The sequence below is a fragment of the Salvelinus fontinalis genome, chromosome 9, assembly GCF_029448725.1.
Source record: "Salvelinus fontinalis isolate EN_2023a chromosome 9, ASM2944872v1, whole genome shotgun sequence".
In the NCBI taxonomy this organism is placed as follows: Eukaryota; Metazoa; Chordata; class Actinopteri; order Salmoniformes; family Salmonidae; genus Salvelinus; species Salvelinus fontinalis.
This window is the reverse complement of record NC_074673.1, coordinates 42080241-42103071: the sequence shown is the minus strand read 5'-3', so window position 1 is coordinate 42103071 and position 22831 is coordinate 42080241. Positions and strand designations below refer to the sequence as shown.

The 22831-nt window shown below is 42.9% G+C and overlaps 1 protein-coding gene across 1 annotated transcript in view; it reads left to right on the top strand.

Moving 5' to 3' along the window:
• Positions 1-22831, top strand: part of LOC129862629 (cytosolic carboxypeptidase 4) — a 155808-nt gene that overhangs the window by 116351 nt on the left and 16626 nt on the right. The gene's annotated exons all lie outside the window — the stretch shown is intronic.

Sequence of the window (22831 nt, the reverse complement as noted above, 5' to 3'; positions counted from 1 at the left end):
CTTAATATTTGCCCACATTCTTGAATATGTGACTCTGGCCGTGACCCCACTCTTCGAGGGTGTCTCCCTGTGGGAGTTGGGACATGCAAAAAACATTCACAATTCACACATGCGTATAATACACACTTGTTCATGTGTAAAACAGGACAAATATAAGCACCCACCAAATTATTCTAATTACAATTATTATTATTATATTTACATCAGCTGACACTGCATACAATTACCTGTTTCAGGGTGATTAGATGTGTGTCCAAATGTCTTTAATCGAATCATGACAAGTAGAAGTCACGATAAAAACAGATCTCAACAGTCATGAGTTTGTAATTTCTGTGAACTTCACCTGTCCGAGTCATCAGCTCTGGAAGGACATGGATCTTCACACATGCTAATAGGTCTTAACCCCTTGGCCATTGTCCTCATTCATCCCAATCAGATCAGCAGCAATCTTCTCCAAACCTGTGCATGGTAGCCTTTGAAATTGGTTCACATATTTTAAAATCGTCTTAATAAGAACTATATACTATTAAGTTATTGGAATCTATATTCATATGATTATAATTGTAATTTCCTAATTTTAAGATTTAACCTCTAATTCAACTGTATTTTTATTTTCACACTTTAGAGAAAAGTTATAAAATGAAAGATACAAAACTAACAAAGGCAGTAAAAGACATGAATCAATGAAGATAAAACAAAGGATGTCAAAAATATCAACAAAGTTGTCTTAAATTAGGCCAAGCTAAAAAGGCAGACTGTCAAATGATATTTAAACACATCAAGCATTTTCACTGTACATTGCAAAGTTCCATATCAAAAATACTTTATAAATGTACAGTGTACATAGTGTAAATACTGCATGTCGATTTGTGTAAACTCTGCTTCTATATATGTTGTCTGTCTGTATATCCTGTTTATCGTCTGTCTGTATATCCTGTTAATTGTCTGTCTGTATATCCTGTTTATTGTCTGTCTGTATATCCTGTTTATCGTCTGTTTTTATATCCTGTTTATCGTCTGTCTGTATATCATGTTAATCGTCTGTAACGGTGTTCCTCCTCCTCTTCATCCGAAGAGGAGGAGCATGGATTGAACCAAGGCGCAGCGTTTTTAAATGACATAATTTTAATTAAACAAGATGGGAAAAACACGAAACGAAACCACTTGAAATGATTAACAAAATAACAAAATGAATGTAGACAAACCTGAACATACGAACTTACATAAAACACGAAGAACGCACAACAGGAAAAATGACTACATAAAACTAAGAACGCACGAAACAGTCCCGTATGGTGCAACAAACACTAACACAGGAGACAACCACCCACAACGAACACTGTGAAACAACCTACCTAAATATAACTCTCAATTAGAGGAAACGCCAAACACCTGCCTCTAATTGAGAGCCATACCAGGCAACCCTAAACCAACATAGAAACAGAAAACATAGAATGCCCACCAGAACTCAAGGCCTGACCAACTAACACATACAACAAACTAACAGAAATAGGTCAGGAACGTGACATAACCCCCCCCCCTTAAGGTGCGAACTCCGGGCGCACCAGCACAAAGTTTAGGGGAGGGTCTGGGTGGGCATCTGACCACGGTGGTGGCTCAGGCTCAGGGTGAGGTCCCCACCCCACCATAGTCAATCCCAGCTTTCGTCTCCCCCTACGAATGACCACCCTCATATTACACCCCCTAAATTGAAAAGGTAACCTTAAGATAAGGGGCAGCACCGGGATAAGGTAGCTCAGGACAAAGATATAGCTAAGAACAGAGAGGTAGGTCAGGATAGAGAGGTAGCTCAGGATAGAGGGAGAACTCCGGACTGAAGGGCAGGTCCGGACAGAGAGACAGCTCTGGACTGAGGGGCAGTTCCGGATAAATAGCCGCTCTGGGCTGAGGGACAGCTCATGACTGGCTGACGGCTCTGGACGCTCATGGCTGGCTGACCGCTCTGGACGCTCATGGCTGGCTGACGGCTCTGGACGCTCATGGCTGGCTGACGGCTCTGGACGCTCATGGCTGGCTGGCGGATCTGGCTGCACATGGCTGGCTGGCGGATCTGGCTGCACATGGCTGGCTGGCGGATCTGGCTGCACATGGCTGGCTGGCGGCTCTGGCAGATCCTGTCTGGTTTGCGGCTCTGGCAGATCCTGTCTGGTTGGCGGCTCTGGCAGATCCTGTCTGGTTGGCGGCTCTGGCAGATCCTGTCTGACGAATGGCTCTAGCGGCTCCTGACTGACGAACGGCTCTGACGGCTCGGGACAGACGGGCGGCTCTAATGGCTCGGGGCAGACGGATGGCTCAGATGGCGCTGGGTAGACGGATGGCTCAGATGGCGCTGGGTAGACGGATGGCTCAGATGGCGCTTGGCAGACGGGCAGTTCAGGCATCGCTGTGCAGACGGCAGACTCTGGCCGGCTGAGGCGCACTGTAGGCCTGGTGCGTGGTGCCGGAATTTGGAGGCACCGGGCTAAGGACACGCACCTTCATGCTAGTGCGGGGAGCAGGGACAGGGCACACTGGATTCTCAAAGCGTACTATTTGCCTGGTGCGTGGTACCGCCACTGGTGGCACCGGACTGAGGGCACGCACATCAGGACGAGTACGGGGAGAAGGAACAGTGTGTACAGGGCTCTGGAGACGCACAGGTGGCTTAGTGCGTGGTGCCGGAACTGGAGGCACTAGGCTGGAGACACACACCATAGGGAGAGTGCGTGGAGGAGGAACAGGGCTCCTAAAACGTACTGGAAGCCTGGTGCGTGGTGTAGGCACTGGTGGTACTGGGCTGGGGCGAGGAGGTAGCGCCGGAAATACCGTACCGTGTAAGCGTACTGGCTCCCTTGAGCATTAAGCCTGCCCAACCTTACCTGGTTGAATGCTCCCCGTCGCCCGACCAGTGCGGGGAGGTGGAATAACCCGCACCGGGCTATGTAGGCGAACCGGGGACACCATGCGTAAGGCTGGTGCCATGTATGCCGGCCCGAGGAGACGCACTGGAGACCAGACGCGTTGAGCCGGCATCATGGCACCTGGCTCAATGCCCAATCTAGCCCTACCAATGCGGGGAGGTGGAACAACCCGCACTGGGCTGTGCACACGTACAGGAGACACCGTGCGCTCTACTGCGTAACACGGCGTCTGCCCGTACTCCCGCTCTCCACGGTTAACCTGGGAAGTGGGCGCAGGTCTCCTACCTGCCCTTGGCCCACTACCTCTTAGCCCCCCCCCAATAAATTTTTGGGGTTTCTTCTCGGGCTTCCTTGCTAGCCACGTACCTTCATATCTGCAGTTTTGGGCTTGATTCTCCGGTCTCCAGCCTTGCTTCCTTGCTGCCTCCTCATATCGCCGCCTCTCTGCTTTCGCTGCCTCCAGCTCAGCTTTGGGGCGGCGATATTCCCCTGGTTGAACCCAAGGTCCTTTTCCATCCAGCTCGTCCTCCCAAGTCCAGTAGTCCTGTGTATTACGCTGCTTGGTTCTGGTAATTTGGTGGGTGGTTCTGTAACGGTGTTCCTCCTCCTCTTCATCCGAAGAGGAGGAGCATGGATTGAACCAAGGCGCAGCGTTTTTAAATGACATAATTTTTATTAAAAAAGACGGGAAAAACACGAAACGAAACCACTTGAAATGATTAACAAAATAACAAAACGAATGTAGACAAACCTGAACATACGAACTTACATAAAACACGAAGAACGCACAACAGGAAAAATGACTACATAAAACGAAGAACGCACGAAACAGTCCCGTATGGTGCAACAAACACTAACACAGGAGACAACCACCCACAACGAACACTGTGAAACAACCTACCTAAATATGACTCTCAATTAGAGGAAACGCCAAACACCTGCCTCTAATTGAGAGCCATACCAGGCAACCCTAAACCAACATAGAAACAGAAAACCAACTAACACATACAACAAACTAACAGAAATAGGTCAGGAACGTGACATCGTCTGTCTGCATATCCTGCTTATCGTCTGTCTGTATATCCTGTAATCGTCTATCTGTATATCCTGTTTATCGTCTATTTTTATATCCTGTTTATCGTCTGTCTCTATATGCTGTTTATTGTGGCAACATCATTTCATCAATTCAAATTCCTGCGAATCAAGGTGATTCTGAATATATTCCCTTCCTTATATGCCCATGCTTTCCACTGCTTTTACGAATTCTTCTTAAACCTACACGCACCTGGGAGTGCTTCTTGCACTTGGAAGTGAAATGTAATTGAGTTTCAGTCCCTCCTTCCAATGTCTAACATGAAACTTCTTGTGATGGGAATGAAAGGTTTAAAAGTTCAGATCGTGACGTTCATGATTCATCTACAATGCCATACTCCCCTTGTTTTCCTCAAATCAATCTAAGCCTTCATGTTTAAAAAGGTTTTCATTACCCATTGCTGGTGTGCCTGTGTATGTGTGTGTATATACTTGTGTGTATGTGTATAGTTGTCTGTGTTTGTGCTGTATAAAGAAAGACATGTCTTCTCCAGCTATTGTTTTGGAGTTTAGATCTGATTCCTCCTCTGACAGCCAACACAGCTGCTGTCTACAGATGGGTTTCACCTTGCTGTGAAATAAGCCTTTCTCTCTGCCACCCACCCTCATCAACCAGTCACATTATGCAGGCCCAGAGCAGCCACACCACACTTACAGTATTTACCTTGCTTCCTCCTATTGTCCAGAATACTGAGTAAATTGCAGACAACTTTGTGAGCTGCCCATGGATAGGTCTATAGATGAATTAGCAAACTCAAAGTTATGTATTTGGTGGAGTAATGAGGAGGAAAGTGTTCAATGAGAATAGAAAATAAACAGTAGTTTTATCTGACTTTTTAGTTTCTGGAAAACATATTGTTAGTGGAATTAAATAATTCCTCTAATGTACTCATTAATTAAATTCAATCTGTCTATTTATAAGAATTTGTAAGATACTTATTAACATAAAATAGACAGGATACAGTCTTATCAAAATTAGATAATAATAGTGTTTATTCTCGGAGCACGCTGCCATTTGATCATAAACACAGGTTTATATACAAGATATGACATCATAGGTTACAGAATGAGTCTCATTGTCCTGACAAATAGAAAACAGGTTCAAAAGTTCATTCTAACTTCACTGGACACACACATGACACATAATATAATCAATTATCCTTAAGGCTCACTATAATTTATTACCACTTTAGCAGACAACTCAAGATAATGGAAGACCTAAAAAGTTACCCGCAGCCTTATCAAAACATCTCAGGGCTAAGTTGGGTCAGTTCAACCATAGTTTAACGACCCTTTCTGCTTATTTTATGACCCACAACACAAATCTCTTTTCACCAGGCATGCAGAGTTCAATTAGTTATAGTTTTATCTAAAGCTAGAATTTGTTTTAACTATTTATTAACAAAATTCCTAACACATATATACATAAAGTAGCAGTGATGGTGATTTCTATGAAACACATGTCCCTTGAGATTGCATTGACCTCAAACATAATATCAGTTTACCATGATTTACTTACTGCGATCCTGAGGTTTAGCTTGTATTTCCAGATCCAGCCCTGAAAAAATGTATCCTACTTGAATATTTAATCAATGAAGTGAATTGTTCAGTGCAGTTGTTAGTTTCACCCCGCTGGTCAATGATGCAGATGCTTAAATAACTACTGAAACTGATCTCTCATCTTCAGATAAGAAACGGTTTCTGTAATGTTCTGTTTCTCAACCATAACCCTTCTTGTGCTCATTCCTTGGTCGAATAAAAAAAAACAGCCGATATCTTATGAGTCTAATATACTAGTCATAAGAAGCACTGTATACACATCTCGCTATCTCTGTTATTGTATCAAATTTAGGCTAACTCTCTTTTCCGTATAAAAGCGAGCTCAAGAAATGTTGATACAGTGCACTTGGCAGATTGATTACATTTCTGTCAGTTTCTTAGTTTCATAGATTCTTACAGCTTGCGTTCACTTCATACAATCCCAAACAAAGCAACAAGAAAAAAACATTTATTCTGGCAGTTTGAAACTCATTCCATTAGAGGTTACCATGAACTGCATTAACTGGTGTATCCAGTCTGAATTGATCATCGGCCTTCAGGAATCACAGTTTACCTCTTCATTTAGGTTCCCTTCTCCTAGATCTACAGGTAACTGCCAAAATAAAGGAAACACTTGAGTAAATGACAGATGCAAAGTTTATTGAATGCAGGTGCTTCCACACAGTTGTGGATCCTGAGTTAATAAAGCAATTAACATCCCATCATGCTTAGGGTCTTGATTAGAAATGCCCAGTTGCCCATTATTTTGGCTACCATGGTTAGAAGAAGAGATCTCAGTGACTTTGACTTTGAAAGAGGGGTCTCAAAGGAACATATGGGGTTTAAAAGGTGTCTGTGTCTCAGTCACTAAATCTCAACCCAAATGAACACTTCTAAGGAGATTCTGGAATGGCACCTGAGACAGTGTTTTCCACCACCATTTGCATTAGGAATTTATTGTGGAAGAATGGTGTTGCATCCCTCCAAAAGGTTCTGGATCGAACCAAAAAGGGTTCTATGCTTGCTTCACATATCTGCCACACCTGGTTCCATGTAGAACCCTAAATGGAACTCAAGGGTTCTATATGGAACCAATTTTGGTTCAGTGAAGAAAAACGGTTCTATAGTATATAGAACCTTTAGGATTGCCATATACAATATGAAGCAATATGAAGCAAGCAACTTTTTGGTTCTATCCAGAACCTTTTTTCCCAGACATTCTGTTAGAATCTCGTGGTTGCCAAACACTTTATGTCGGTGTTTCCTTTATTTTGGTAGTTATCTGTAGATTCACATGGGTTCTCCTGTAGAAGATGTCATGGAAAAGTAGCCTTGGATGATACAGAGAACCATTGTATCAGACAGCCTAGTTGTATTTCCCCTCCATGAAGCTGTGTAATCTTCAGTCCGCCTACAGTTTCATGCCTTTTTTTATTGATAGCACATTATGTTAGGAAACATATCACTGCTTTCATCTTTGCTCACACATACGATTGAGTTCATCTCAAATACCACCAGCATGACAGGCTAGCTATTGTATGCTGCATGCACTGAGTAGTCCTGCCTGATGGAGGATGTGTTTGGCATGGCAATGATGGTGACAAGAGTCAACTAAAGCATACTAGATCAGGGCCCAGGTTAGTGGGAACTAGAGGTCTTCACAGGTCAAAAAAGTTGGACCCGTTCCGAAATGGATCTGTGGTTTTTCCACCTGACCCGATATGCATAAATTAATTTAAAAAGAAAACCGTGACCCGTTCCGAATGGACTCAAGGACAGTCAGACCCGTTCCGAAAAGGGCAGTGGAAAACAGACACAAACAGACCCGTGCTGGTTCGGATCCGAGAGACACATTTTTTGTTGCGCTAAATGCATCAGGCCATTGCATGCATAGACCCGTTCCTATAGGCTTAGTGGTCCACTGTATGATATGAATATAAAATACATATATATTAAGAGAAACAAGCTTAGGCCTAGCCCTAGAGAGACTGAGAGAAAGATAGAGATATGCCGGCGCCGTGTTATCGACATGGATTTATTTGTATACTATATAGATAGGCTACTACTGCTGTACAGATACAGGAGTACAGAAGGAGGCTAATTCATACATTTTCGATTATAATATTTTTATAAAGATAAGCATTGTATTGTTTAACTCAACAAATAACAGCAATAGGCTAATGCTATTTATTTTTACAAGCACATAATAATAATAATAATAATAATAATTATTAATGACTAAACAATTGATAATAAATCAATGAAAGGGAGAACATGACATTAAACCTGAATAGCGAGTTGCACACAGTCCATTTGGCTGCGCCAACGTTCTTCTCCTCTTTGTCTACTACAATATTAAAACTTGTCCCCGTGGACATTCCCCTTGTCGGCTTCTTTTCACCATCGTCTTCCTCCTCTAACTTTCCTTTTACTTCAACGAAAAATAACTCCATCTTCGGAATCAACTTAGCCTAGGCCAAGGCTCCTCTTACTCGGTCCCTCTCTCGTCGCAGCAGCAGGAGCATGTGAGGTGAGCAGTTGGAACTGGACATAAGCTATATGTTTTATTGAGTTGCAATTGGCTGACACAGATAACAAGCGTGTGCAGTTCTCATCAAACAAACAGTAAATTAACAGAGGACAGGTCCAATTGGGTCCAGTCGGTAAATCAATTTTTAGTTGCACATAGCCGAGATCCGTGGCAATTATATCAGACCGGACCCAGATCTGAGACAAAAGTCAGAAGTTAGGACCCGGGTCTGCTCGGGTCCCAGGTCGGATGTCAGAATTTTGGGTCTGTTGGACCTGTGAAGATCTCTAGTGGGAACACTCCTCCCAGCAGATCTATAGTGGTCATTTCAATTGCATTCTGACTTATGTTCTTCCTATGTTCTTCCCACTGTCTTCTGCAGTCTTAGCCTGCGTTTGATGTGTGAATAAGCATGCTTTCCTACTCTGCCATAAAAAAAAATGTCCAGCACAAACCCCTTATATTCATGAGCGTTAATTCATTTGAACAAGTTTCATAACTCCTGAGATGTGCTTTACAAACTGCTTGTTTTGAAATCAGGTTCATTAGTAGGGCTTGTTGCAAGAGTAGCACCTTCTGCTCTGCCTTTGGAAAGGGTCCTGAGCATTGGCAAGCCTAGTTTCAAACAGATGGAACAAGTCAGGTGAATATATTTAGGCAACATTGATTGTGCATTCAGATTGTGCAATGAGATACACAACATGACCAAAAGTATGTGGACACCTGCTCGTTGAATATCTCATTCTAAAATCATGGGCATTTATATGGAGTTGGTCACCCCTTTGCTGCTATGATTGCCTCCACTCTTCTGGTTAGGCTTTCCACTAGATGTTGGAACATTGCTGTAGGGACTTGCTTCCATTCAGGCACGAGCATTAGTGAGGTCGGACACTGATGTTGGGCGATTAGGCCTGGCTCGCAGTCTGCATTCCAAATCATCCCAAAGGTGTTCGGTGGGGTTCAGGTCAAGGCTCTGTGCAGGCCAGTCAAGTTCTTCCACACCGATCTCGACAAACCATTGCTGTATGGACCTTGCTTTGTGCACGGGGGCATTGTCAAGCCGAAACAGGAAAGGGCCTTCCACAAACTGTTTACACAAAGTTGGAAGCACAGAATTGTCTAGAATGACCCTGCTGGTCATCTATGAAAGTTTGAACATCTCTAAGAACAATCTGGGCTTAAATGGCCATGTACTCTTATAATCTCCACCAAGCACAGCCAAAAGAGGACTGGCCACACCTCAGAGCCTGGTTCCTCTCTAGGTTTCTTCCTAGGTTCCTGCCTTTCTTGGGAGGTCTTCCTAGCCACGTACTTCTACATCTGCAATGCTTGCTGTTTGGGATTTTAGGCTGGGTTTCTGTATAGCACTTTGTGACATCTGCTGATGTAAAAAGGGCTTTATAAATACATTTCATTGATTTGATTGTAGCATTAAGATTTCCCTTCACTGGCACTAAGGGGCCCGAACCATGGGAAAACAGCCCCGGACCATAAAAAAGAAAGATTGCATGGCTGGGTGCTCGATTTTATACACCTGTCAGCAACGGGTGAAATAGCAGAATCCACTCATTTGAAGGGGTGTCTACATACTTTTGTCTATGTAGTGTACATGTTTCCTGTCTCGTCATTTAATTAATTAATTGATGCTACACAACGATCACGTTGCATTGTAACACTCATCCATTTATATTATTTAGCTCTCTCTGTCTCTCACTCTCCCTGTCGCTCTGGTGACCTCTCTCGCTCTGGTGACCTCTCTCGCTCTCTCAGCAGCAAAACAAAAACCTCCCTGGTGGAGTGGCTACCTATTTCTCTTGCTCCTTCTTGTTAAACTATTTCTACTGTAGTAGAGTTATTTTATCAATAATCTGAGGTCCTTTGCAGATAGCCAATTAACTGGTGCTCTGTAAGGGATCAAACGCAGACTGGGCTAACATGAAGGATTAACTCACCAAGTTTAGTCAACTGTAGAATTATTCAAATGCACATTGCAATATTTATAAGTGTTTGTCAGACTTTCATAACATCACAAAAATGTGTCTGAAAAACATGTAGACCTCCCATTAAAACATTGCTTTCCAGCGTGATGCTTAACAGTGTATTTCTCTCATGTGTCAAGCAGATTGTAGATGCAAAAAGTAGAAAAGATACATCCGTGGAGTGGTGGTGATTCTAATGTGATCCGGGGGACATTGGATTGGGGAGGCGTGTCTAATTATATATATATATATATATATATAAATATGAGAGAGAGAGAGAGAGAGAGAGAGAGAGAGAGAGAGAGAGAGAGAGAGAGAGAGAGAGACCTGTGAAAGCTGGCTGTGAGGTGTATCTCTGGTTCTCTCCCCTCCCAGGGGGGATCTGATTAAATCTCTGTCCCCCGCTGTCACACTGACTACCACACTCCGCTGACATGCCACACACTGCGCACACCTTTTAATCTGCATATTAAATTATTAGCGGGACTTCAACTCTCCTTTTTTTCCCCACTGTGTGAGAGCTATTTGTGTTAGACTTAAGCCTATTAGTCATGGATCTGAATTGAACCTGAAAAAGGACAACCTTTAAATGTTTATATCTTGGGTGATTTGAAGCAACAAATGCATTGTGTTGTTCATTCATACATGTCATGCGCCAGTGCTATCATAGCCATCTCTGATACAGTTCATCTATTACAAACAGCCTATGTGACTGCAGCCGTACACACATCTGTACGTACCAAATTAATGCAAACTAAATGCTGAAAGTAGTAGGCTAGTTATTCATGCATGCAAACAAAAATACTGAATAGCAGTTTGTCTTAGAATACCGACCTAAATGCAAACGAACGAATGTGAACAGAATCTAACTGCGTTAGTCCAGTAGTAGGCCTAGTAAACAACATATCAGATCGATAAAGATATGACACAATCTATATTTAGGCTACTTACATTAACAGTAAACAAATGCAGTAAACAAAAGGCGAATAACCAAAACATAGTCTACAGCCTGTACAGTGAGATGCAGCCATGCACAGCTGTATTGCCAAATACGTAAATAGGCCTATATAGGCCCGCTTCGAACATGGAAAACCCTGCTGCTCATGAGTTCAGCAACACATTGTGAATACACTTCTCTGGCTCAAATTCGACCCACGTAATCAATGAATCAATACCAGCCTACCATAAACATGTTTCCAATACGTACAGTTCCGTTTACAGTAACGACAGCCAATAGGCTACCGAGAAAACCATAATAGGATGTATCTACTGTATATAACGAAACATACCGATATGTAGCTATACCCAGGGGCGTCATTTGGATTCTTGCTTTGGAATTATATTGAATCTTGCTTATATCAGGCTATACCACAATAAACATACAAGTTCAAATGCTTTTGACCAAGAGGTGACAGGTTCAATGGCACAACATCTCAGCTGTGCTCTTGCAGCACCGTGGACAGTACACTAAAGCAATTACATTTTTTTTTTAAACAACCAGCTAGATTGTTTCAAATTTTGCGAGTTGCAGCCTCCTTGATGCTCTGTGGAACTTCCTGAGTAATCGATCATTCCGTTCTCCCTGAAATCTTCTTGTAAGATCCCCCTCAAATGCCAGTTAGTTGAGCTTTCCTCGGGTGTAGCATGCTTCTTCTGCGCTGACTGAAAATTAGTTCTCGCATGTAGCTGTGAACGCCACAAAAGTCAGTCCATGTTTCAGTGCAGTAAGCACAGTCAACATTCAAAAAAAGTGTTTTATTTCACCTTTATTTAACCAGGTAGGCTAGTTGAGAGTAAGTTCTCATTTACAACTGCGACCTGGCCAAGATAAAGCAAAGCAGTGCGACACAAACAACAACACAGAGTTACACATGGAACAAACAAGCATACAGTCAATAACACAATAGAAAAAGTCTATATACAGTGTGTGCAAATGAGGTAAGATTAGGGAGGTAAGGCAATAAATAGGTCATAGTGGCGAAATAATTACAATTTAGCAATTAAACACTGGAGTGAGATGTGCAGAAGATGAATGTGCAAGTAGAGATACTGGTGTGCAAAGGAGAAAAAATAAATAAAAATAAAATAAATAACAGTATGGGGATGAGGTAATTGGATGGACTATTTACAGATGGTCTATGTACAGGTGCAGTGATCTGTGAGCTGCTCTGACAGCTGGTGCTTAAATTTAGTGAGGGAGATATGAGTCTCCAGCTTCAGTGATTTTTGCAATTCTTTCCTGTCATTGGCAGCAGAGAGCTGGAAGGAAAGGCGGCCAAAGGAGAAATTGGCTTTGGGGGTGACCAGTGAAATATACCTGCTAAAGAGCATGCTACGGGTGGGTGCTGCTATGGTGACCAGTGAGCTGAGATAAGGCGGGGCTTTACCTAGCAAAGACTTATAGATAACCTAGAGCCAGTGGGTTTGGCGACAAATATGAAGCGAGGGCCTGCCACCGAGAGCATACAGGTCGCAGTGGTGGGTAGTATATGGGGCTTTGGTGACAAAACAGATGGCCCTGTGATAGACTACATCCAATTTGCTGAGTAGAGTGTTGGAGGCTATTTTGTAAATGACATTGCCGAAGTCAAGGATCGGTAGGATAGTCAGTTCTACGAGGGTATGTTTGGCAGCATGAGCGAAGGATGCTTTGTTGCAAAATAGGAAGCCGATTCTAGATTTAATTTTGGATTGGAGATGCTTAATGTGAGTCTGGAAGGAGAGTTTACAGTCTAACCAGACACCTATGTCAAATCAAATCAAATTGTATTTGTCACATACACATGGTTAGCAGTTAATGCTTGTAGCGAGTGTAGCGAAATGCTTGTGCCTCTAGTTCCGACCATGCAGTAATATCTAACAAGTAATCTAACCTAACAATTTCACAACAACTACCTTTTACACACAAGTGTAAAGGAATGAATAAGAATATGTACATAAAAATATATGAATGAGCGATGGCCGAACGGTATAGGCAAGATGCAGTAGATATTATAGAGTACAATATATACATATGAGATGAGTAATGTAGGGTATGTAAACATTATATAAAGTGGCATTGTTTAAAGTGGCTAGTGATACATTTATTACATACATTTTTTCATTATTAAAGTGTCTAGAGTTGAGTCAGTATGTTGGCAGCAGCCCCTCAATATTAGTGATGGCTGTTTAACAGTCTGATGGCCTTGAGATAGAAGCTGTTTTTCAGTCTCTCGGTCCCTGCTTTGATGCACCTGTACTGACCTCACCTTCTGGATGATAGCTGGGTATCTGCACCTCGTTGTCTCACGTCGGATACTGTGATCATAATGCCATGGCCGTCTGAGAGGACAATGCATGGCAGACTACTTGAGGTGCAGACATTGTCCTCTGTCTTTGGACTATCCAACTCACTAGCGATGCCTCTTGTATCAATGAATGTGATTGGTAAAAGGAAAGGTAGACATGGTAGGGGCACAATTGGATCCCCAGGTCCATGATAATGGGAGACCTCTTATGTTAGGACTTTTCTGAGAAAGAAGAACTGAGTGTTTTAAGAGGGAAGTGTTGCATGTAGTCACGCTCACACCTGGAAATGTAGACATAATGATAGTGTTAGGACACAGTTTGGTCACGAGTCAGGGTAGCATGTAGCTAGCTAGTTAGTCACCCATGTGTTGAACATTGGACCCTGTGTGATTGCCAGAGAAAGCTAACGTGTAGCAGTAAATGTAAATGGTGAGCGTCTAAGGACAGCTCTAAACGCACTGGAGAGGTGTTACATGAAAGACAGTTCAATTCCAAATGCATTATACAAGCTAGGAATTGAGTTTCCTTCCTCTGCAATTAACAGCATGTGATTATTATTTGACCCTGCTGGTCAACTATGAACGTTTGAACATCTTGAAGAAAAATATGGCTTTATGGCCATGTACTCTTATAATCTCTACCCGGCACAGCCAAAAGAAGACTGGACACCCCTCAGAGCCTGGTTCTTCTCTAGGTTTCTTCCAAGGTTCCTGCCTTTTTAGGGAGTTTTTCCTAGCCACCGTGCTTCTTTTCTGCATAGCTTGCTGTTTGGGGTTTTAGGCTGGATTTCTGTATAAGCACTTTGTGACATCTGCTGATGTAAAAAGGGCTTTATAAATACATTTGATGATGATAATGATGATGTGAATAGGCAGTGGCTCGGGTGGTTGTTGTCCTTGATGATCTTTTTGGCCTTCCTGAGACATCGGGTGGTGTAGGTGTCCTGGAGGGCAGGTAGTTTGCCCCCGGTGATGCGTTGTGCAGAACTCCCTACCCTCTGGAGAGCCTTGCGGTTGTGGGCGGAGCAGTTGACATACCAGGCGGTGATACAGCCCGACAGGATGCTCTCGATTGTGCATCTGTAAAAGTTTGTGAGTGTTTTTGGTGACAAGCCGAATTTCTTCAGCCTCCTGAGGTTGAAGAGGCGCTGCTGCGCTGCTGCGCCTTCTTCACCACGCTATCTGTGTGGGTGGACCATTTCAGTTTGTCCGTGATGTGTACGCCGAGGAACTTAAAACTTCCCACCTTCTCCACTACTGTCCCGTCGATGTGGATAGGGGGCTGCTCCTTCTGCTGTTTACTGAAGTCCACGATCATCTCCTTTGTTTTGTTGACATTGAGTGTGAGGTCATTTTCCTGACACCATACTCCGAGGGCCCTCACCTCCTCCCTGTAGGCCATCTTGTCGTTGTTGGTAATCAAGCCTACCACTGTAGTGTCGTCTGCAAACTTGATGATTGAGTTGGAGGCGTGCATGGCCACGCAGTCATGGGTGAACAGGGAGTACAGGAGAGGGCTGAGAATGCACCCTTGTGGGGCCCCAGTGTTGAGGATCAACGGAGTGGAGATGTTGTTTCCCACCCTCACCACCTGGGGGCAGCCCGTCAGGAAGTCCAGGACCCAGTTGACGAGTTTGGAGGGTACTATGGTGTTAAATGCTGAGCTGTAGTTGACGAACAGCATTCTTACATAGGTATTCCTCTTGTCCAGATGGGTTAGGGCAGTGTGATTACGATTGCGTCGTCTGTGGACCTATTGGGGCGGTAAGAAAATTGGAGTGGGTTTAGGGTGTCAGGTAGGGTGGAGGTGATATGGTCCTTGACTAGTCTCTCAAAGCACTTCATGATGACGGAAGTGAGTGCTACGGGGCGGTAGTCATTTAGCTCAGTTACCTTAGATTTCTTGGGAACAGGAACAATGGTGGCCCTCTTGAAGCATGAGGGAACAGAAGACTGGGATAAGGGTTGATTGAATATGTCCGTAAACACACCAGCCAGCTGGTCTGCGCATGTTCTGAGGACGCGGCTGGGGATGCCGTCTGGGCCTGCAGCCCTTCGAGGGGTAACACGTTTAAATGTTTTACTCACATTGGCTGCAGTGAAGGAGAGCCCGCAGTATTTGGTAGCGGGCCGTGTCAGTGGCACTATATTGTCCTCAAAGCGAGCAAAGAAGTTGTTTAATTTGTCTGGGAGCAAGACATCGTGGTCCGTGACTGAGCTGTTTTTTCTTTTGTAGTCCGTGATTGACTGTAGACCCTGCCACATACCTCTCGTGTCTGAGCCGTTGAATTGTGACTCTACTTTGTCTCTATACTGATGCTTAGCTTGTTTGATTGCCGTGCGGAGGGAATAGCTACACTGTTTGTATTCGGTGATGTTTCCGGTCACCTTGCCCTGACTAAAAGCAGTGGTTTGCGCTTTCAGTTTTGCGCGAATGCTGCCATCAATCCACGGTTTCTGGTTGGGGAATGTTTTAATAGATGCTGTGGGTACAACATCACTGATGCACTTGCTAATAAACTCGCTCACCGAATCAGCATATTCATCAATGTTGTTGTTCGATGCTATGCGGAACATATCCCAGTCCACGTGATCGAAGCAATCTTGAAGCTTTTAATCCGATTGGTCGGACCAGCGTTGAACATACCTGAGGACGGGTGCTTCCTGTTTTAGTTTCTGTCTATAGGCTGGGAGCAACAAAATGGAGTCGTGGTCAGCTTTTCTGAAAGGGGGGCGGGGGAGTGCTTTATATGCATCGCGGAAGTTAGAAAAACAATGATCCAGGGTTTTGCCAGCTCGGGTCGCGCAATCGATATGCTGATAAAATTTAGGGAGCCTTGTTTTCAGATTAGCAGATTGTTAAAATCCCCAGCTACAATAAATGCAGCCTCAGGATATGTGGTTTCCAGTTTACATAGAGTCAAATTAAGTTCTTTCAAGGCTGTCGATGTGTCCGCTTGGGGAGGAATATACACGACTGTGATTATGATCGAAGAGAATTCTCTTGGTAGATAATGCGGTCGGCATTTGATTGTAAGGAATTCTACGTCAGGTGAACAAAAGGACTTGAGTTCCTGTATGTTGTTATGATCACACCACGACTCGTTAATCATAAGGCATACACCCCCGCCCTTCTTCTTACCGAAGAGATGCTTGTTTCTGTCGGCACGATGTTTGAAGAAACCAGGTGGCTGTACCGACTTAGATAGCGTGTCTCGAGTAAGCCATGTTTCCGTGAAACAAAGAACGTTACAGTCTCTGATGTCTCTCTGGAAGGCAACCCTTGCTCGGATTTTGTCTACCTTGTTGTCAAGAGACTGGACATAGTAGTATGCTCGGGAGCGGTGCGCGATGTGTCCGTCTACGGAGCCTGACCAGAAGACCGCTGTGTTTGCCCCTTCTGCGGCACCGTTGTTTTGGGTCGCCGGCTGTGTTCCGATCCATTGTCCTGGGTGGTGGACCAAACAGAGGATCTGCTTCGGGAAAGTCGTATTCCAGGTCGTAATGTTGGTGAGTTGACTTTGTTCTTATATCCAATAGTTCCTCCCGACTGTATGTAATAAAACCTAAGATTTCCTAGGGTAACAATGTAAGAAATTACACATAAAATAACAATATACTGCATTGTTTCCTAGGAACGCGGCCATCTCTGTCGGCGCCGGAAATAATAATAATAGTTGTCCACATATTCTAAGTCAGAACCGTCCAGAGTGGTGATGCTGGTGTGGGCAGCGATTGGTTGAAGAGCATGCATTTAGTTTTACTTGCATTTAAGAGCAGTTGGAGACCACGGAAGGATAGTTGTATGGCATTGAGGCTCGTCTGGAGGTTAGTTAACACAGTTTCCAAAGAAGGGCCAGATGTATACAGAATGGTGTCGTCTACGTAGAGGTGGATCAGAGAATCACCAGCAGCAGGAGCGACATCATTGATGTATACAGAGAAAATAATTGGCTGAGAATTGAACCCTGTGGCATCCCCCATAGAGACTGCCAGAGGTTCGGACAACAGACCCTCCGATTTGACACACTGAACTCTGTCTGAGAAGTAGTTGGTGAACCAGGCAAGGCAATCATTTGACAATCCAAGGCTGTTGAGTTTGCTGATAAGAATGTGGTGATTGACAGAGTCGAAAGCCTTGGCCATGTCGCATAGGTCGCATAGCGGAGAGAGGCCCAAAACATTGTAGCAGGATATCAAGTGTAGTCCATTTGTCTTCACGGGAGCCAGAGCAGGTGATTTCAGTCTGTAAACTGGCCAGCGACACTACACTCTGTTTTTCTTAGATCTAGCATTGATTTCACCTTCTTCACATCTAGAAAGTCTTGGCTCTCTGGGTTAAGGGAACACTGGGCCTCCACCAGTTGGCTGTTGTGTTCCCTGAATCATACCTGGCATTACACCATCCAACTGTAAGCAAGCTTATAGCCTACTGCTCAAAGAGAGGGCAAAGAGGGCCAAAGAGTGGTTGGCTATCAGCTAGAATCAGCTAGTTAGCTAGCTAGTTAGCTATTCTGTTGAAACAATCTTACTAGGTTTACCCGTGATTGGAGTTTGTTCTGCTGCTGACGTCTGCCTCTTAGGGTTACTAACAGTCTAATTGAAGCCTTCCATGTTCCTGACCGTGAGATGACACATTTGACACAACTCAAAAGGTAGCCACTACTACACTACCGTTCCCGCGCCGGCAGTGTCTGCCTGCATGATGAGTGAAAGGGATTGGGAGGGGTATTTTCCCAAGATTCGAACATTTGAAATGAGCTTTTATTTCAATAACAAGAGAAAATAGACTAGAAGTTTTAAATAAAAAGTTGTTCATAAAAAGACGCCACAAATCTGAAACGGCACTTATCTCATAGGAGGGCAAAAGGGCAGGTGCTCATGCACCCTTATACCTCTTTCTGTGCACGAGCCTGGGCCTGGTAGTGAGAGGTATTTTCATCAATAGATTTAAGCATATTTCTGCTAAATGCCATTTTAATTTTCAATACAGCAGATTATCATTTTACATGTTGTGGAGCATTTTAAAAATTTCTGGAACAGCTGCCACTCAGTTAATTGTCCAAACTGGACTGATGTAACATATCAGATTTGTGTGATTCGCCACTGAAAACTATTGTGTGTTATCAGCCGATTTATATGGAGAACTTGTGACACTGGTGTCTAAGAAGGGATTTGAAAAGTAATTATGGATGTTGCTGTTTGTTAATCTCTCTAACAGTTTAACTGAACTTATTTGGCATTCAACATAATGAAGGAATGCACATGCATTTAAAGCACAATATTACTGCTGTAGAGTAATTAGAGATAAAGAATACTGCAGACACGTTGATACACACGATTTAAGTAGAATTAGAATAAAATTGTTCAAATAAAAAAATTGTGCTGTACAAAATGAATTGTCACATACAAAGTAACTTTTTTAAAATTTGGCTCCCCAGGTAAACAATGTTCGTCAACCTACATGTCCAACTGCCTGCTTACTCAGAAACACCCCTGTCATGTTGTTTAACCTCTCTATTTCCTTAATCAAATGTTACGGGTATTGACAGTGGTGGGTTAATAAAAAACGGCAATGACAAAACTGAACTAACTCTGTGCCATATTGAGTTTACCTTTCTATTGGCAGCTAATAAGTCATTTAGAATGAATTAAGTTGATGGGTGAGTGGCGCAGCACAAATCAATAAGCTCTCATAATCACCATGCATGACTTGAGTGTGTCTGATTTAATAGGAGATCAGTGAGTAATTACTCTCACACCAACAGCAAAAAATACATTTTCGACAGTTTGGGAAGAGAAGAGACGAGCTGTGACACACTTCCTACTCCCCTGCTGTCAGAGCATTATTACTGTTGATGATATGGGTGGTGCTTCTCTAGTCTTAAACAGATTGTGTTAATCAAATTAAATCAAATTTGATTTGTCACATGTGATGAATACAACAGCCCTTAACCAACAATACAGGTAAAGAAATAGAGATAAGAAAATATTTACTAAATAAACTAAAGTAATTTTTAAAATAAAAAGTAACACAATAAAATAACAATACCGAGGCTACATACAGGGGGTACCGGTACCGAGTCAATGTGTGGGGTTACAGGTTAGTCAAGGTAATTTGTACATGTAGGTAGGGGTAAAGTGACTATGCAAAGAAAAAAACAGCGAGTAGCAGCAGTGTAAAAACAAAGGGGGGGGGGGGTCAATGTATGTAGTTACACTAGTACTGTATGTTTACCCATTACAGTAAATGGTGATATACTGAACTATTTGGCTGAGTTAAGTTAGAGTTGATTATAATGATTTTGTTTTGGTCTTATTTGAAATTCAGAACATTGCTTATTCTGAATATGTTGACATGAAAGAAAAACTTACAGACACCGTGAAAAATACATTTTCAAATCAATATTCAACTCCAGCAGCCAGTTGTACTCACTTTTTTCCCCATTGAATGTAATTCCTGATTGCGATGTAGTGCATTATGTGCTCCCTGACCCACTGCTCTGTGAAGAGCCTTACACTGAAAATGAAATGACTGGCTTGTTTGGTTTCCATCCTGACCCGCAGGCTTTTGATTAAAATACATCAGAAACAACATATTTTCTTTCCACAGACCATGGTAAGTTTAAATCCTTTTTCTAATAGAGAAACGAGGTTGTTAACAGCCTAGACTGCTAACTTTCGTTATCAGGGAAATAGAGAGAAACAGAAGGAAAATGGTAATAACCTTGGATTAGTTATTCTTGAGGTCAGTGGGAGGCAATGTTGGGATGAGATGTCTGTTTCTCTCTCAGCCCATTGTGTGTACAGTAATGAAAGTTGTACTATCTCTCCAGATCACTGTGCTTGATTGCAATGCGGCTGGCTGAATGGATGACATGAATAATCCGATTAAGATTGCATTTGCACATAATTATAAAACCGATGAAAGGATTTTCACTGTGTGTCCATTGTCTGCTTGGTCTCATGTGTGTTCCCCTTGTGCTGAGAGATTGTGTGCAAATCATGTTTTACCAACGTATACTGCTCACAGACATACTACCATTTTGAACCTTTTCTAATGCCATTGGAGTAGGTATCTGTTGATCTAATGGTATGAAACAGAACATGATAGCATGACATAGGTAGAGAAATCACTTTAGTATGATTAATTAATGTGTGAGGATACACTATGGTAATGGTCTCATGTAGATGGGCATACCACTTTCGACATAATGTTCATACAAGCTGCCCTCTGAGCAAACTTCTCCCCAACACAGCCAGTAGCAGAACTATTAATGATACATCTGTTGGCCTGTTATGTTTTGTTTTGTTTTGTTTCCCCACTCTCTTTTTTGTACCTTTGTGTTAATGATGATTTCACGGTCGATTGGTCACTCCTGACAACATGGCTAATAGGATTTGAATTGTAAACATTGGACTAGCTACTGTGTCACTGACTCACTGCACGAGCCAGGCAGCTTCTGGGCAACAAGAACCTGAGGGGTAGCAGGGAAGAAACAAGAAAATGTGGAAAGGCGTAACACTTTGGCTAAAGGGACTTTCAGAGGCTACAACAGCAACAGAGTTAACAAACTACTGTCACTGATCACTTGTAGGAATCAGCAGCTGCTCATGCTTAATCTATAGCCAAATTATTGTTGTCAATGTTTGCAATTACAGTTTTCTTTTGAATTTGCACTGCACAAAAGGCAGGGAGGGTATGCTCATCTACATGCTGTGTCTTTCACATGACTTGAGTATACCATAAACCAGTATATAGTCGTAGCGCTGAATTTGAAGCCGCCATATTGCTGAATGGGGCTGAATGGTACCAACAAATCGCTAAGGATCACGGTGAAAGTGGCCACAACTAGCAAAGGATCATGGTCGATGTAGTCGTTTTCATCATGCCTGAGAGAGTTTAATGGAGCCTCCTCGTAGCCTGCTGGCCGGTGATTGGTCTGTGTCAGTACGTGTTCCTGTGTTATGACAAATATATTAGCAAGAATGGATCACTATTTAATTAAATATCTTGATTTGTAGCAAACTTTAAAATAATTCACAGTGGGGATCGAACTTGATCATAAGGCAGACCAGGACTTTTGGCACCGCTACTATAAGTTGCCAGGTAGTAGCCGACCAGCAGAGCTTGTGACTTCACGCTCCAGACCAGACACTGGGAGCCTGGTGTATACAAAATACTTTCTTTTGTTGATGCAATGTAGTCAGAACCAAAGTGTTTTTTTATGGGATAATCTGGAAAATTGTGGGGCAACAGCTTCAAGGGTTAGCTTTGTTTCTTAATTGTTTGTTTTTGTTGTGACTAGGAGCAAGGTTGGGAGCAAGTCCTTATTCTCTACACAGCTGCTGGCTGGATGACTCCTTTTTACTCTACAAAATGTCCCCATTTCTTGTATGAAAGAGGTTTTGGGTTTTAGAGTAAGCGTTTGTTAAGGGAAAGATTTCAGGTGGGGTTTGGCAGGGCTTGCTGTTAGCAGTGAGCTCTAACATCCTCCTTCATCATTGCTCTTAAGGAATAATCTTAACACAATAGTAAGGGTGATCTCGCCATTCTGCCCCTTAATTCAGATCTAATCAACTCGCAAGATAAACAGATGAGATGAAGAAACAAAGAAAGGGATGAAGATAGAAATAAGAAAGAAGTAATGAAAAATCAGCGAGGAAACATCCATGCAAAAGTATATCTTATCAGTTTTGAAAAGGGGATGACTGCCGCTGGAGGGGATGACTGCCGTTTTATCGACTCTTAACCAACCATGCTATTTTGTTAGTTTTTTCGCGTTGTTCGTAACTTGTTTTGTACATAATGTTGCTTCTACCGTATGACCGAAAAGACATTCTGGACATCAGAACCTGAGATTTCACGGGAAAAGATCAGGGTGCCTTGTGAGGATCAGGTGATGAGTGGCTAATCTGCCTTTGCCTTCTGTCCTGCTAGCTAACGTTCAAACGCTGGAAAATAAATGGTACGAACTGAAAGCATGTACTGTATATCTGTAACGGCGTTCCTCCTCATCCGAAGAGGAGGAGCAGGGATTGAACCAAACTGCAGCGTTGTATTTAGACATAATGAAATTTATTTAAGTGTAGACGAAAAACGCGAACTTCACTTGAATACTTACAAAATAACAAAACGAATGTAGACAAACCTGAACATACGAACTTACATAAAACACGAAGAACGCACAACAGGAAAAAATGACTACATAAAACGAAGAACGAACGAAACAGTCCCGTATGGTGCAACAAACACTGACACAGGAAACAACCACCCACAACAAACAGTGTGAAAACACCTACCTTAATATGACTCTCAATCAGAGGAAATGAAAACCACCTGCCTCTAATTGAGAGCCATATTAGGTCACCCTTAAACAAACATAGAAACAGAAAACATAGACTGCCCACCCAAACTCACGTCCTGACCAACTAACACATACAAAAACTAACAGAAACAGGTCAGGAACGTGACATAACCCC